The 15,367-nt window shown below is 43.7% G+C and overlaps 1 protein-coding gene and 1 pseudogene across 1 annotated transcript in view; both read left to right on the plus strand.

Annotated features, from left to right (window-relative positions):
* DCX (doublecortin) overlaps nt 1-15,367 on the plus strand; it is a 119,370-nt gene that overhangs the window by 49,591 nt on the left and 54,412 nt on the right. The gene's annotated exons all lie outside the window — the stretch shown is intronic.
* Nucleotides 12,495-12,626, plus strand: LOC113931582 (annotated as a pseudogene).

The raw sequence follows: 15,367 nt of genomic DNA on the forward strand, positions 1-15,367 counted from the left end.
CTTTTGTTCCCTGCAAGCTCTCCGTACAGCCTTGGAGGACCAGGGCAAAAATGGTGGCCTCCCAATCTCCACCCGGAGGAGCTGAGAACTCGGGGCCCCGCTCCTCAGTGCACCCACAGAGAAAAGCAGTCACTCCCTTGTCCCCAGTCTCCGGCCGCTCTCCGTGCTCACCCGGCCTGTGACTGAGCGTTGCTATCTGTGGCACCTGACCCCGTGTGGAGTCTCCAAACCCAGCTCCCTGCGGTGCGTTCCCGCGCCGCTCCTCCCCGGGAAGGAAGGGGAGTCTCCCTGGATCTGCCACCTGTTGGGTCCCTGCTGGAGGAGCAGTGGCCCGACTGGGCCGCGGATCACAGTTTATGTTAACCCCAAGCTGAGAACCCACGCCTCGGCTCCGGCTCTGCAGCCGGCTTCCCCGCTCCGATACCTGGGAGCTCTGGCGCACTCAGGCACCCCCAGTCTTTCTGTGACCCCAAGGGTCCTGAGACCACACTGTCCCGGGAGGATTCCACCCCCTGCTTAGCCACTGCAGCGACGTCCCTCCGCGGAGCCGACTTCTAACAGTTCCGATTTTGTGCTCCGCGGCTCTATCACTTGCCAGAAGCGGCCGACGGAGGCCCCTCCCCCGCCGTCTATCCTCCCGAATATTGCCTCGGATCCACTTCTCCGCACGTCCTACCTTCCAGTAAGTGGTCGCTTCTCTGTTCAGAGAGTTGTTGCTACTCTCCTCTTTGATCTCCTGTTGAGTTCGTAGGTGTTCAGAATGGTTTGATCCCTATTCAGCTGAATTCCTGAGACCAGACGAAATCTAGGTCTCCTACTCCTCCGCCATCTTGCTCCGCCCCCCCGCCCCTCCCCGTTCTTGTACACACTCTTGCTTGGTCTCTTTCTCTCTCAAATAAATAAATAAAATCTTTAAAATATATGGATTTCTGTGTATAGAGAGAGTAGATTGGTTGGGTTGCCTACGGCTAATAAACGTGCTACGTTGTACAGAGAGAGGGAAATGGGGAGTGACTGCTAATTGGTGTGAGGTTTATTTTTGGAGCGATAAAAGTGTCCTAAAATGGATTGTGGTGATGGTTGCACAACTCCAGGAATATACTAAAACCTATTGAATTGTATACTTTATTTTTTTTTAAAGATTTTATTTATTTATTTGACAGAGAGATTGACAGCGAGAGACAGACAAGCAGGGGGAGTGGGAGAGGGAGAAGCAGGCTTCCCGCAGAGTAGGGAGCCTGATGTGGGGCTTGGTCCCAGGATCATGACCTGAGCTGAAGGCAGACGCTTAATGACTGAGCCACCCAGGAGCCCCTGAATTGTATACTTTAAATGAGTGAATTAGAGAGCATGTGAGTTATAGTTCCATATGGCTCTTATAAAAATATATAGGGGCAGGGCGCCTGGGTGGCTCAGTCGGTTGGGCAGCTGCCTTCGGCTCAGGTCATGATCCCAGGGTCCTGGGATCAAGTCCTGCATCGGGCTCCCTGCTCAGCGGGGAGCCTGCTTCTCACTCTCCCTCTGCCTGCCTCTCTGCCTACTTGTGCTCTCTATCTCTCTGGCAAATAAATGAATAAAATCTTTAAAATATATATATATATATATATATATATATATAGGGGCACCTGGGTGGCTCAGTTGGTTAAGTGTCCGACTCCTGGTTTTAGCTCAGGTCATGATCTCAGGGTCATGAGATCGAGCCCCACATTGGGCTCTATGCTTAGTGGGAGTCGGCTTGAGATGCTCTCCTTCTCTCTCTGCCCCCTCCCCCCCACTCATGCTCTTTCTCTCTAAAATAAAATAAATACATGAAATCTTTAAAACCATAAAAATAAAGGTAAAAATAAGTATATGGATTAAATTAGGAGTTACAGGTTAATTTAAGAGCTAACTAGGGAGTACCACATGGGAGGGAAAAAGAGATGGTCTCACCAGCAGAGAAGGAAACATTGAAACAAGAAATACAGGGCAGGAATTGGGAATTTTCCTTAATTTTTCAACTCCTCATAAACCCATTTCTGCTCTTTTGGAAGTCAACTGCCAATGATCCTAACTGTTATCAAGTTGTTCAACATTAGATTCATTGCTTGGAAAAACAGCCAGGAAATATCTGGATGCCGTGAACAAAGAGAGCCAGGTCCCCTAAGATAAAATATCCATGGCATCATTAATAAAACATGGGGTTTGGCACTATCCCCATGGTTCTGGAAGCTCTTTAAATTAGATCAAGCCGCTGGACCATTGTTGCTGTCTACAAAGAGCTATAAGACCTGAGGCCTGAGAAAAATGGCTTTCTTTTCATTGAAATGGAGACTCTGGTTTTGGAAGAGGTAATGTGAAAACCACAATTATCTCATATAGCCTTGTGGCCAAAGGCTCAAAAGCCACAGAGGGAGAACCCTCGTCTTTCCGCATGTGACTTTCCATGAACCCACTGTAATTTCAGTAGTTTGGTATGGCTCAATTGGAGTATAAATGGCAGGGCTACTTCAATAAATCTGTTTAAAAAACAGAAGTGGCAGGGCTTAGGATCTGGAAACCCTGTTCCCAGGGCTGAGCTCATGCTCACTGAACATCCAAGGGGTACAGTTTCAAACATAGTAAAGACATCTTTGCCCGCCCTCCAACTTGTGGCTTGAAATGCCTTTTGGGAGGAAAAATGGCATATTTAGCTATTGTCCGTGTTTATATATTGCTGTGCATGAAGGCTCTAAGGAGGGGGGCATGATGGTTTGGCCAACTTGGGAAAAAATGGCCCACCATTGGGGGATGGGGGCACCAGCTAAGAGGTTGGGGCTAACGAAACAAACTGGTCTTTTTTTTTTTTTTTAAGATTTTATTTATTTGGGCGCCTGGGTGGCTCAGTTGGTTAAGCGACTGCCTTCGGCTCAGGTCATGATCCTGGAGTCCCGGGATCGAGTCCCACATCGGGCTCCCTGCTCAGCGGGGAGCCTGCATCTCCCTCTGACCCTCTCCCCTCTCATGCTCTCTCTCTATCTCATTCTGTCTCTCAAATAAATAAGTAAAAAATCTTAAAAAAAAAAAAAGATTTTATTTATTTATTTGAGAGAGAGAGCAAGAAAGAGCACGAGTGGTGGAGGGGGGTGGGGAGGAGAGGGAGAAGCAGGCTCCTCACTGAGCAGGCAGCCCGATGCGGGACTCCATCCCAGAACCCTGGGATCGTGACCTGAGCCGAAGGCAGATGCTTAACCGACTGAGCCACTCAGGTGCCCCAAACTGGTCTTTTTTTTTTTTTCCAGTTTTGCTCTAGGCTTCTTCTGTCTGCAGCTATGACCAGTATGTCCCAGGCTTGCAAATATAAATTGAGATGGGGCTGTCACTGGGACCCAGAAATGTGAATCTGCCCCAAAGGGCCACTGACTACCCTACTGCTCAACACACCATTTGTGATTTGTCACTCCCTTGGGCACTATTAGTGCCAGAGAAACCCAGGACAAAGGAAATTCTGCAGGAAGACAAAGAGAATAGGTATTCGGTAGAGTACCGAATACATATGTATTTCAGAGTGAGGAATTATCTCTATTGGATGCCAGTTGGAGCTAGTCCAGCATTTGGCCAGTGACTGACCCTGGTTGCAAAAAACCCCCCAATTTTCAGGAAAGCATTGTGGAAACTCCTCTGATTGAACTCATCTCATTCTTTAGAGAACAGTGGGTTATTTATAAGGCATAATGATATCCTGCAATGCTCCCTTTCCTGCTAAGAAGAGATTTTATCATCTCCCCAGATTTCACACCAGGGTTCGTTTCACTTGGCTCCATTTTCCTTGTGTCTGCAGATCTCAAATTGTCACGGAACATCTTGTCAGGAAAAGGCCAGATGGGCAGGCAGGGAAGGGATCCAGGCCCCCGCGCCGCACCCCCCACCCGGCCCTTTGCCCCTCAGGGAAATAAAGGGCTCAACCTATCTCCATTCCCTCAGGGCACTGGGGAGTGAGAGGCCAGACAGTGACGCACAAGAGGGTACCTCCAACTTAGCTTAGAACTGCAAAAACTGGGGCCAGATGAGCATTTTTGGAGATTAGAAGCAGGAAATTCAGATTTCCATGTTGTAAGTTCACATGATGAAATCTGATACCACCCCTTCCCCTGCTCTGGAAATGAACTCAGTCCTGTACTTGAATCTGGGGTCTCCGAGCCACAGAAGCTCACAATACCCTTTTGGTTCGTGATAGATGGTCGAAGTGCTCACAATGCACAGGCATGGATCATGATACATGGTCTATGTGCTCAAAATGAGGGACATTCTCACTGCTTTTACATTTTGATTCCCGAGAAAAGTTCTTCTCTGGCAATTCTGTGGTAAAGAGATTTTAGACGAAGTCATTCCAGAATCATCTTGGCATCCTCAGCTCCTAGCGTAGTGTTCCATAGGTGGTGCTCAGTAAATGTTTCCTTAAAGAGTAAGCCTGACATCTGGCATTAACCCGTCCTTGTCACTGGAATTTGAGCATTAGGGTCCCTGGTCTCTTGACTTCATCAGGCAGATGCTATCCCTTCTGTGGCCTGCGTTTGCCCTCTGGATTGACTATGCCCTGGGAGCCTAGACAATGTCTACATAAAGCAGTCAGGAAAGAGGGAAGCATTGTTAGCCAAGCAACCATGCTTTGGATTCTTCTGCAAGCGATCTAGGGTAAGATCTAGTTGGCTTCCTCTTCTTGGCCTTGGCCTTTAGCTTTGTGGCTTTGACCCCCAGCTGGGCTGATAACTTTCTACAGCCTTATTAGCTTTCCTGATTATTATCCCTCTTCCCTGACCCATGATGTGAACATTAGTCCACAGACGTCAGGGCAAGAGGCTTGGCTCTTATTGTATAGTCACTTTACTGGTGATAAGTCAGAGTATAGTTCTGGGTTGAGGAATTCCAAAGCAACTAACCTAGAAAAGGAGCAGTGAGAAAGCAAGGTCAGGTTACCAAGTCTGGGGCTGAGATCCACGGGCCAGGATCTGAAAGTAAAATAAAGACAACACGCTGGCTTACATTTGGAAGCATGGGATAGGTTATGAAGATTCTTATCATGACATTATGCTAATGATGTATTCGACCAGTTGTTCTCAACCAGGAGTAATTTTGCAAGAGGACATTTAACAACGTCCACAAATATTTTTAATTGTCATAACTATGGGGATGCTGCTGTCATCTAGTGGGTATAGTGACCAGGGATGCTGATAAACATCCTACAATGCACAGGACAGCCCCCCCCAAACAAAGAATTATCCAACTCAAAATGTCAGTAGCGCCAATGTTGAATAACTTTGTATTAAAGACAGATACAAATTATAGATCACAACTATATAAAATATACAGATGAAAAAAGACTGGAAGGATACACATCACAGTTATAATGAAGAGTGTCTGGGTGGCAGGATTATGCATCTTTTTTTTCTCTTTCTCTGGTTTGCAAATTTTCTAATATAACCATGTTGCCTTTAATTTAAAGTAATTTTCACCTAAATAATATACAAACATATTTTGCTGGTAAAGTATTTCAGTACTGCAGACTAAAGACCTCTTTGACCACCTGGCTTCTCCCACCTCAGTCCCTTTCCCAGAGGTAACCAGTTTGCAGATGTGACCTTTCAGAGCTCTATCTGCACATTTACCCATAGATAATGTGCAGCTAAAGACATATATTATCTCATTATTTAGAGCTTCATAGTATTTTGCAGTTTATCTGTTTCTCTGCCAATGGACATGAGGTTGCTTCTGATCGGGGACTATCACAGCAAACGCTGCATTGTACTTGCCTCCTTGAACATACTTGCCAGAGTTATCCAAAAGTAGGTATAGGAATGAAAATTTCTAGGTTATGGAAAACACACATTTAAAATTTTATCACCGGGGCACCTGGGTGGCTCAGTCGGTTAAGTGTCTTCGGTTCAGGTCATGATCTCAGTGTCCTGAGATCGAACCCCGCATAGGGCTCCCTGCTCAGCGTGGAGTCTGCTTCTCCCTCTCCCTCTGCTGCTCCCCCTGCTTGTGCTGTCTTGCACGTGTGTGCTTTCTCTCTCTCAAGTAAATAAATAAAATCTTTTTAAAAATTAAAAAAAAATTTCATCACCTACTATCAATTGCCCTCCAAAGAGCCCACATATTTAATTTTCTGACACCTTCACAACACTTGATAACGACTTACGTTGTTTCTCACATTTGCTAATCAGATGGTTGCGAAACAATATCGTGCTTTTGTTTTAATCTGCATTTCCCTTGTTATGGATGAGGCTGAGCACCTCTCCATTTATTTGTTGAGCCTGTCGCATATTCTTTTCTATGAACAGTGGTGTCCACATCCCTTGCTGACTTTTGTATTACCTTTCCAATAGTTTTTAAGAACAAAAGAGAGCAGGGTTTGGTTGTGTAAAAACACAGAAGTCAGCCTACCCAGCATCTTGCCTGCCCTTTCTACCTAAGATAGAGCCTGAATCTCACCCAGGCCCAAATAACCCTTTCTCGCCATTCCTGAGAACCCAAGAAAGCAGCTCTATTAGGAAACACATTACCCGCGCCCATTCTCACCACTGCTCCCCATTGCTCTGCACTGTAAGCCTTTGCTATGCCAGCATCTTAACACTGAGTAGCCAGCAGGTACTGCCAGTCAGATTCACTCTGGTCAAATACAAATCTGATATGTGATGAGGCATAAAGGACCATGAAAGGCAGCGTGTGAACTGAATGGTATCTGCTGTCCGTGCAAATGGCAATTAGGACCATTAAATTTCAGTTAATCTTCATTAAGAACATCTGTTGTCTAGCCCACATGAGGAAACCAAAGATGGGGTTGGGTAATTGTGACTACTCCAAATAAGTAGTTGTATCAACTGGTTTCCCACCCCGCAGGCATAAACTGAAAGAGATGTGGCAAGGAAAATGTATAATATGTGATATGTAGTGGCTAAGGAATAAAACTAGAGATAAGGCTTCTTCAAGACTCTTGGGCATTATTCGAAACCGGGGTACCTGGAAGCCATGCCCCTTTGTGGTGAAGAGCATGATTGATTTCATCCTGATGAATTTCAGGATCAGAAGCAGGGGCCCCAAAGACCCAACCAGAACTGGCCCTTGGCCAGATTAGGTATGGTCAAGTTGGGCCTTACCCAATCTGGCCTTTCTGGTCCCCTTTATTTTGGTTGCCCGATCCCACATACCCTCCTACTCTGTCCCCTTGGGGCCCCACTCTCTGCTGAGGGACTACCGATATTAAGCACTTCAAATCCCTGCTACCAACATGTTGCTTGCTTGCCATCCTTCTGCCCCACAAGTGGAGGACATCTTCTACTTCATGACTCTCCCGGTTGGCTTGTGTCTGTGGTGGAGCGGACTGTTCTCACCAGTTCCAGAAGAGGTATTAGGGGAAGGGCAGGAATTTCTGGACCTTTGTCTGAGTTTAGGTAGGTTAAAATCTTCCTGACCATCAACTGCCATGGTGGTGGTCTTCTTTGTGAAGTGAGTGGGGGATCAGGTATCTCATCTTGGTAGCCTGACCACAGTTGTAATTTTACATTTTTGGGGGTGATTATTTTGTCAACATCAGTCTCCCCCACCAGTCTGTAAGTAACACGGGAGCAGGAACCAGGTCTATTTTTGTTCATCACTGTATCCCCAGCACCTAACACAGTGTCTGCTACGTAAGTGCAAAACAGAATTTGTTGACTAAAAACACAAACAGCTGTGGCTCTTATGTTCTTAGAATGAAAGACAGCCAGGTGTTCTGGCAAGCGGGTGGGGAGCGGCATTTGTAAGGGGTAGGGCAGGTCGTTGTCTCTCTGCTCTCACCCTGGAAGTCCACAACTGAACCTTGTAAAAGCCTGTCCCCAGCCACAGCCATCCTCTGTGTCTGCCAACAGTGCTCTCATCGAGGAAGGTTGGGAATGATTGAGGCTGAAGCTTGCCTTTGACAGTTAACTATTTCCTCTGCTCTCAAAGCCACTGTCTTCTCCCTGACAGATGCTCATTAGCAGGCACAAGCCCATCTTGCTCCTTGGGGTCTCAGGGTAAAACTGTGCCGGCAAGCTGTGGAGCTGGGATGATGGTGGGCAACCGAAGAGCTCAAGGACTGTATTTCCACTGAATTTGAGACAAGGACATACTGGCGCATTCCTTGAATCCTCCCTGCTGCAGGAATCGGCCACTATATCACTCTCTTGCCTCTCAAAGAGAATTGACATGGAAGGAGGAGAGGGTGGAGGGTGTTGCAAAGATGCTGGAAATGGAACAAAGATAGTGTTGTGAACAAACTTTGACTCAAGCCTTGATTCAAGAGAATTCTTATGAACAGAACTAGTGATTCTTTCTCCATCTCTTCTCAACCATCCCACTTAACCTCTTTTCAAATCCTGCTCTTTTCCCACATCCTTCTCTTGACCTCTTATCTATTGCCCAGAATTCTTGCACAGTCTTAATACCTCTGTTCCTGAACTGCAAAAATCAGAGATTAACTGAATCCCTAGACTCTCCCTTATGGACCCAGGATCTTGATGCAGAAATGAGGGGCAAGCTGGATGTATGAGTACTTTCTCTGCATCAGCTCCTCAGTTACTAACTGGAATAGCTCTTGGTCATAAAACCCAGAGCTTTCCAGGGAGACCATTGCTAATCCCATAAACTCAAGACATAGATAGAGCAGTTGGCTTGAGTATCACTAATTTCATTTTCATGCTTATGCTTCCCATCATTCATTCAGGGACAAGAACAAGTCAGCTATGGTAAGGGTAAACTGTGGATTAGCATTGCGTATCATAGCTGTAAATTTTACTGCAAATGAAATGCACAGATGATTTACAACCCGTTATAGAAGAAACAAGAAGGGACAGATGAGCCTTTGATGGAAAATAACTTCGTTATTTGCTTAGTTGGGTATTTGGGATTCATTTATTTTCCACATTTTATAAGGAGATAGTTCCCAATAGGTCTGAGGATTGGATTTATGATAACAGTTTAGGAGCTTAGGTGAAATTAATAAAACCAAACTTCAAAATATGCTGAAATGAAAGTTAAGAGTTTGAAGTCTAGCTATTTTTTAAAAGATTTATTTATTTATTATTAGAGAGAGAGATAGCATGAGCAGGGGGGGCAGAGGAAGGGGGAGAATCTGAAGATGACTCCCTGCTGAGCCACGGAGCCTGATGCAGGGCCCCATCTCACAACCCTGAGATCATGACGTGAACGTCTGACGAGAGTCAGACACTTAACCCACTGAGCCACCCAGGTGCCCTTGAAGTCTAGCTCTTTTAAAGATACTGACAATTTCCCTTTAGAAAGTGATCCTTTCAACTCTGAACATCTGAGAGACACGAAGCTCATTGCTTTTTAAGTGTTTTTTTGAAAATGCATACACATAACATATTCATCCATCATCATTTTTTTTTAAAGATTTTTATTTATTTATTTGACAGAGAGAGAGAGACAGTGAGAGCAGGAACACAAGCAGGGGGAGTGGGAGAGGGAGAAGCAGGCTTCCCGCCGAGCGGGGAGCCCGATGCGGGGCTGGATCCCAGGACCCTGGGATCATGACCTGAGCCGAAGGCAGACGCTTAACTGACTGAGCCACCCAGGCACCCCTCCATCATCATTTTTATGTGAGTCAAGCAATCCAAAAGTATAAAGAGAATATATGAATGTCCTTTCTCCTCTCCAGTTACTCTTTCTCCCTCCAGAGGTGACCACTCTTAAGTGTTCAATGTGTATCCTTCTAGCCCTTTCTAAATACATTTATATCAGTGGTTCTCAACCAAAGCAATTTTGTCTTTCAGGGGAACATCTGGCAATGTCTGGAAGCATTGTTGGTTGTCATAGCTGGGGGTGGGATGTTACTGTCACCTAGTGGGGAGAAGCCAGGAATGTTGCTAAACTTCCCACAGTGCACAGGACAGCTCCTCCAAGAAAAGCAAAACAAAACACAAACCCCACAATCATCTGGCCCGCCCTGGGCGGCTAGTTCGTTGAGCGTTAGACTCTTGGTTTCAGCTCAGGTCATGATCTCATGGTTGTGGGATCGAGCCCTACACTGGGTTCGGCCCTCAGTGTGGAGTCTGCTTCAGATTCTCTTTCTCTCACCCTCTGCCCTTCCCCACTCACGCACTCACATGCTCTCACTCTCTCTCTCTGAAATGAATAAATAAAATCTAAAAAACCCACAGAAAACAATCATCTGACCCCAAATGTCAACAGTACCAAGGCTGAGAAACCTTGATTTACACACAGAGATGGAGGTAGAGATAAATATATCTATTCTTAAATAAGATCACATAATCTCCATTTGTCCATAGTCTGCTTTTGCACCATTTGGAGCTCTTTCTATATGGGTATGTATACATTCCCATTGCATTCCTTTTTAACAGCTGCATAGTATTCTCTAGTAGGGATATATTGTAGTTTATGGAATAGTCCTCTATTGGTGGATAGTTAGGTTGCCTCCAGTTTTTGCAGTTACATACAATACTGTAATAAGCATCTTTGTACATATATAATTAGATTCCTAGAGGGATAATTACTGGGTCATTGATTATATATATTTTCTGTTTTGATACATTCTGCCAATTGTTCATCCCTAAAAGGCTTTATAAATGTTTACTCCCATCCACAGTGTTTGGGAGTGCTGTTTTCTTATATTTTCTGCAACACTTTCATCAGTCTTTTAGATTTTTACTAGTCTGATGGGTAAAACATAATATATAATTACTGCTTTAATTTGCATTGCCCTGAGATTATAAAGATTGAGTGAGTGAGAATTTTGGCCATTTTATTTATTTTTTTTAAAGATTTTATTTATTTATTCATGAGAGACAGAGAGAGAGAGAGAGAGAGAGAGAGAGAGAGGCAGAGGGAGAAGCAGGCTCCCAAGGAGTAGGGAGCCCGATGCGGGACTCGATCCCAGGACCCTGGGATCATGACCTGAGCTGAAGGCAGATGCTTAACCATCTCAGCCACCCAGGCGCCCTTGGCCATTTTAAATTAATTAGTTAATTAGTTGCCTGTTTATTTACTTTGCCCATTTTCCTATCGGATTCTTTGTTCTTTTTAAAAAACACTGATATGGGGGCGCCTGGGTGGCTCAGTCGGTTAAGCGTCTGCCTTCGGCTCAGGTCATGATCCCAGGGTCCTGGGATCGAACCCCGCATCGGACTCTGTGCTCAGCAGGAAGCCTGCTTCTCCCTCTCCCTTGCCTACCTGTCTGCCTACTTGTGATCTCTCTCTCTCTCTCTGTCAAATAAATAAATAAAATCTTTAAAAAAAAACAATAAAAATAAAAAACATTGATATGATATATTTTAGAAGGTACTCCTTTGTTGAATATGTGGCCAGTATTTTCTGTCTTATAACTTGTATTTATTTATTTGATTTATTTATCTCTTCTTTTTTTGTAAAATGTTAAATTAAAAGCCTTTAATTTTGGCATAATCAAATTTATTACTCTTTTACTTTGTGGCTTCTGTGGTTTAGATCTTGTTGAAGAAGGCCTCCCTTACCTGAAGATGATCAAAGCATTCTTCTCTATTTCTTCAAACATTCTTATTGTTTTTTCCTTTTACGTTCATCTCTATTTGTTGTGTTTGTTGTGAGCTACAGGGAGGTGTCTACCGTTTTTCGAAAGAGATAGGCAAGATCTCATCCCAATTTATAAAATAATTAATTCTTTCAACACTGATTAGAAGGGTCATTTTGACTCTCAATTCATCTATGATCTCTGTTCCATGGATTTATTTCTGCCTGTTCCTGGCATAATACTACCCTGTTTTAAATACTATAGTTTATTTTGATGTCTGATATTGTAAATCTCCACTGGGCCCTTTTATTTTATTTTTATTTTTTTTAATTTGACAGAGAGAGAGAGAGACAGTGAGAGAGGGAACACAAGCAGGGGGGAGTGGGAGAGGGAGAAGCAGGCTTCCCACAGTGCAGGGAGCCTGATGCGGGGCTCGATCCCAGGACCCTGGGATCATGACCTGAGCTGAAGGCAGACGCTTAACGACTGAGCCACCCGGGTGCCCTCCACTGGGCCCTTTTTTCCCCAAGATATCATGCCCTATTTTTATACGTTTTGTCTCCCATCTGAACTTTTTAGAAACAGATTGTCAATTTTCATTAAAGTGCTACTGAGATTTTTATTTGGACTGTCTTGAATTGTATATCTAAGTTTGAGGAGAAATGACATCTTTAGGATATTTTGAAAATGAAAATATCTTTTATTTTCTTCAATAAAGACTTGTATAGTTTTCACCAACTAGGTCTAAGACATTTTTTATAGATTTACTTCTAGATATCTTATAATTTTTCTTGCTCTTGTGAATAGAGTATTTTTCCTCTAAGTTTTTTAGTAATTGACTATTGCTGTAGTATAAGAAAACTGTTATTTTGTATGTTGATCTTGTATGTGGCCATCTTGTTAAACTATCTTATTGGAGCACATGGATTTTTGTTCCTTCTCTGCAATTTTCTGAGTAGACAATCATCCAGCATGAGAATAGCAATGATTTAGCTCTGCACAGTGGCAGTATTGTGGCCAATGAGGTTTATCTGAGGCACAATTATTGCTCATTGAAAATAGTGATAATTTTTTCTTCTATTTTGCAAAATTATACCTCATTTTTTGTTCTTACTGCAAGCTTATTACTTTGTAAGGCTGCATGTTTAAAAGTTCCTTCCTATGGTGAGTCAAAATCTGTTCTGAAATTCTTTTTGTCCAGCAGTTCCAGCTCAGTGTTCTAGAGCTAAACAGCATAAGGCAAGTCATTCTTCTGCAGGATAAGCCTTCAAATATTTAAATTTGTTTATCGTGTCCCCCATATCTTTCTGTTTTCCAGGATAAGCACCTCTATTATCTTCAATATATATGCTTTTCCCATCCTGAGTCATCTTTCTCCAAATGCACTCTGTTTTGTTGATGTCCCTCTCAAAACATGGTGCCCAGAGTGGAAGAGAGTTCAGATATTGTCTGACCATTGCCCAGTGCATATAGAGAAACTAATTTTACTAAGTTGCACACAACACTTCTCTCAATGTCCTGTAAGATTACAATGTTAGAGCTACATGGCTTTAACATATAATTTTTTGCAATGGAATTCTTTTTTTTTTTTTTATTTGAGAGAGAGCACGAGCAGGGGGAGAGGCAGAGGGAAAAGCAGACTCCCTGCTGAGCAGGGAAACGTGGGGCTCAATCCCAGGCCCCAGGGATCATGACCTGAGCCAAAGGCAGATGCTTGACGGACTGAGCCACTCAGGCGCCCCTGCAATGGAATTCTTTTGCAAATGAATCTTAGCCAGAATCCTAATTCTTAAAACACTTAAGAATGGAGTTTCTCTTGTTGAAATGAAAAGGGGGGTGGGAGGTTACAGAACCTTCATGTCAACTTCCTTCTTGTTCCCCAAGGTAGCCCAAGAAGCATCCCAAGGATCTGAGGAGTGTAGTTTGAAAACCATGAATTGAGTCCAATTTCTTCAGAGAACAATGTGGCCCAGAGAGGCAAAGTGACTTACTGAGGTCACATGGTGACTTAGCGAGATAGATAGAACTAAACTTGAGTCTCTTAACTCCCATTCCAGACATCTTTTCACTCTGTCATTCTATTCCTCACTATTAACTCTCACACATTAATGACTCATATTAGCCTTGGGATCAACTAAAATCCTAGGGCTGCTGTTAATATCCATCTTGCTCCATCGTATACAGTTGATTTTTGGAAATCTAAATGTGGAACTTTACATTTACTAAGTGCATTAAATATAATCTCTCCTGGAACTCAAAGGAACATTAGAAATCTTTGCTTTTGGCCCATAAGTCCTGCCCTTTAAAAAACTTTCTAAAACTTTTTTTTTTCTTAAGATTTTGTTTTCAAGCAATCTCTATACCCAACATGGCACTTGAGCTCACAACTCCAGATCAAGAGTCACATACTCCACTGACTGAGCCAGCCAGGTGCCCCAGAAAACTTTCTGAAATCTTGATTCTGTCATTTAACCTCAATCGCTTTCTTTTGGCAGGGCTGTTCAAGTAAAGCTACAATTCATTACACTGACATGAAACCCCCAGTTCTTCAATTTGCCAACAAATGTATAATCATGACCTAACTTCAAAAACTTCAGACTGATATTTTATGGCATGTCTGTTCCTTTACCTGGAGAACTCCTACTCATCTATTGAGACCCATTTCTTTTTTGTTTGTTTGTTTTTGAGACCCATTTCTTTTTTTTTTTTTAAGATCTTATTTATTTGACAGGGAGAGACACAACGAGAGAGGCAACACAAGCAGGGGGAGTGGGAGAGGGAGAAGCAGGCTCCCCACTGAGCAGAGACCCCGACGTGGGGCTCGGTCCCAGGACCCTGAGATCATGATCTGAGCCGAAGGCAGAAGCTTAACGACTGAGCCACCCAGGCGCCCCTTGAGTCCCATTTCTAATGTTACCTCCTCTGTGAAGTGTTGCTGTGCCCTCATTCTTCCTCCTTGAAGCAGAATTGATGGGTCTCATGTCTGTAATATACTAGAATTTTAATGACTAACATACTTTACTATTTTATGAATTCCTAAAAGGGTCTTATGTATTTTCTGCATCTCCAGACTGTGAGCCTGGGATGGCAGGTGGACTAAGGTGACTGCCTACTGAGAAGGAGTGCACATCGGGGAGGAACTCAGCGCTAGCGTGTTGTGAGGGGTTATGATTTCTGCCATGGGCTCAGGAAGGAAGTATTTTGCCAACCCTGGCCCAGGGCATACTCAGTACACAAAATATGTTTTTTCAACTATATTTTTATATCCGCCACAGATGTCTAGAAGTTTTATCAAAAGAAAAGTTAGCTGGGCATGGCTTGTACTGACCCTTATTTGTGTCTAGTGATCCTAATTTTGCTTGAGTGCTCACAAACAGTATTCTAATAGCCCTTTTGCAGTATTTTTCTGGGTATCAGCATCAAGTTAATTATTGGTTTATATTTTCTGAGATATACTTCTTTCCCTTTTCAAAAAGTAGGACAACATTTCCTTGTCTTTAGCCTTCTGGCGCCTCTTCCATTTTCCAAGAACTTTCCAGGTGGTGGTGACTCATTTAGAGAAAATGGCCCCATTCACTCGGACCTTTCAACAGCATTGTTTGTCATGGTCAGGGGCCATGACTAGGAGAGCTGTTTCTTGGAAAAAGTATATTTGAATTGGGCAAATCAGAGGCTGAAGTCAGGATGGCCAATAAATGTGTTATTGACAGAGGCCTGGCCTAGAAAGACAGCCAAGTCTAGGGAGGCAGTTTTCTCTGAACCATGGCCCAGCAAGCATTTCAGATGGCTCTCCCTGTCTCTCTTCCCTTCCCCTTCTCTTGGCTCCATGTTCTCTGCTTGCTGTAGTTTGTCCACTCTGAGCTG

This window comes from Zalophus californianus, chromosome X, assembly GCF_009762305.2.
Source record: "Zalophus californianus isolate mZalCal1 chromosome X, mZalCal1.pri.v2, whole genome shotgun sequence".
Classification (NCBI taxonomy): Eukaryota; Metazoa; Chordata; class Mammalia; order Carnivora; family Otariidae; genus Zalophus; species Zalophus californianus.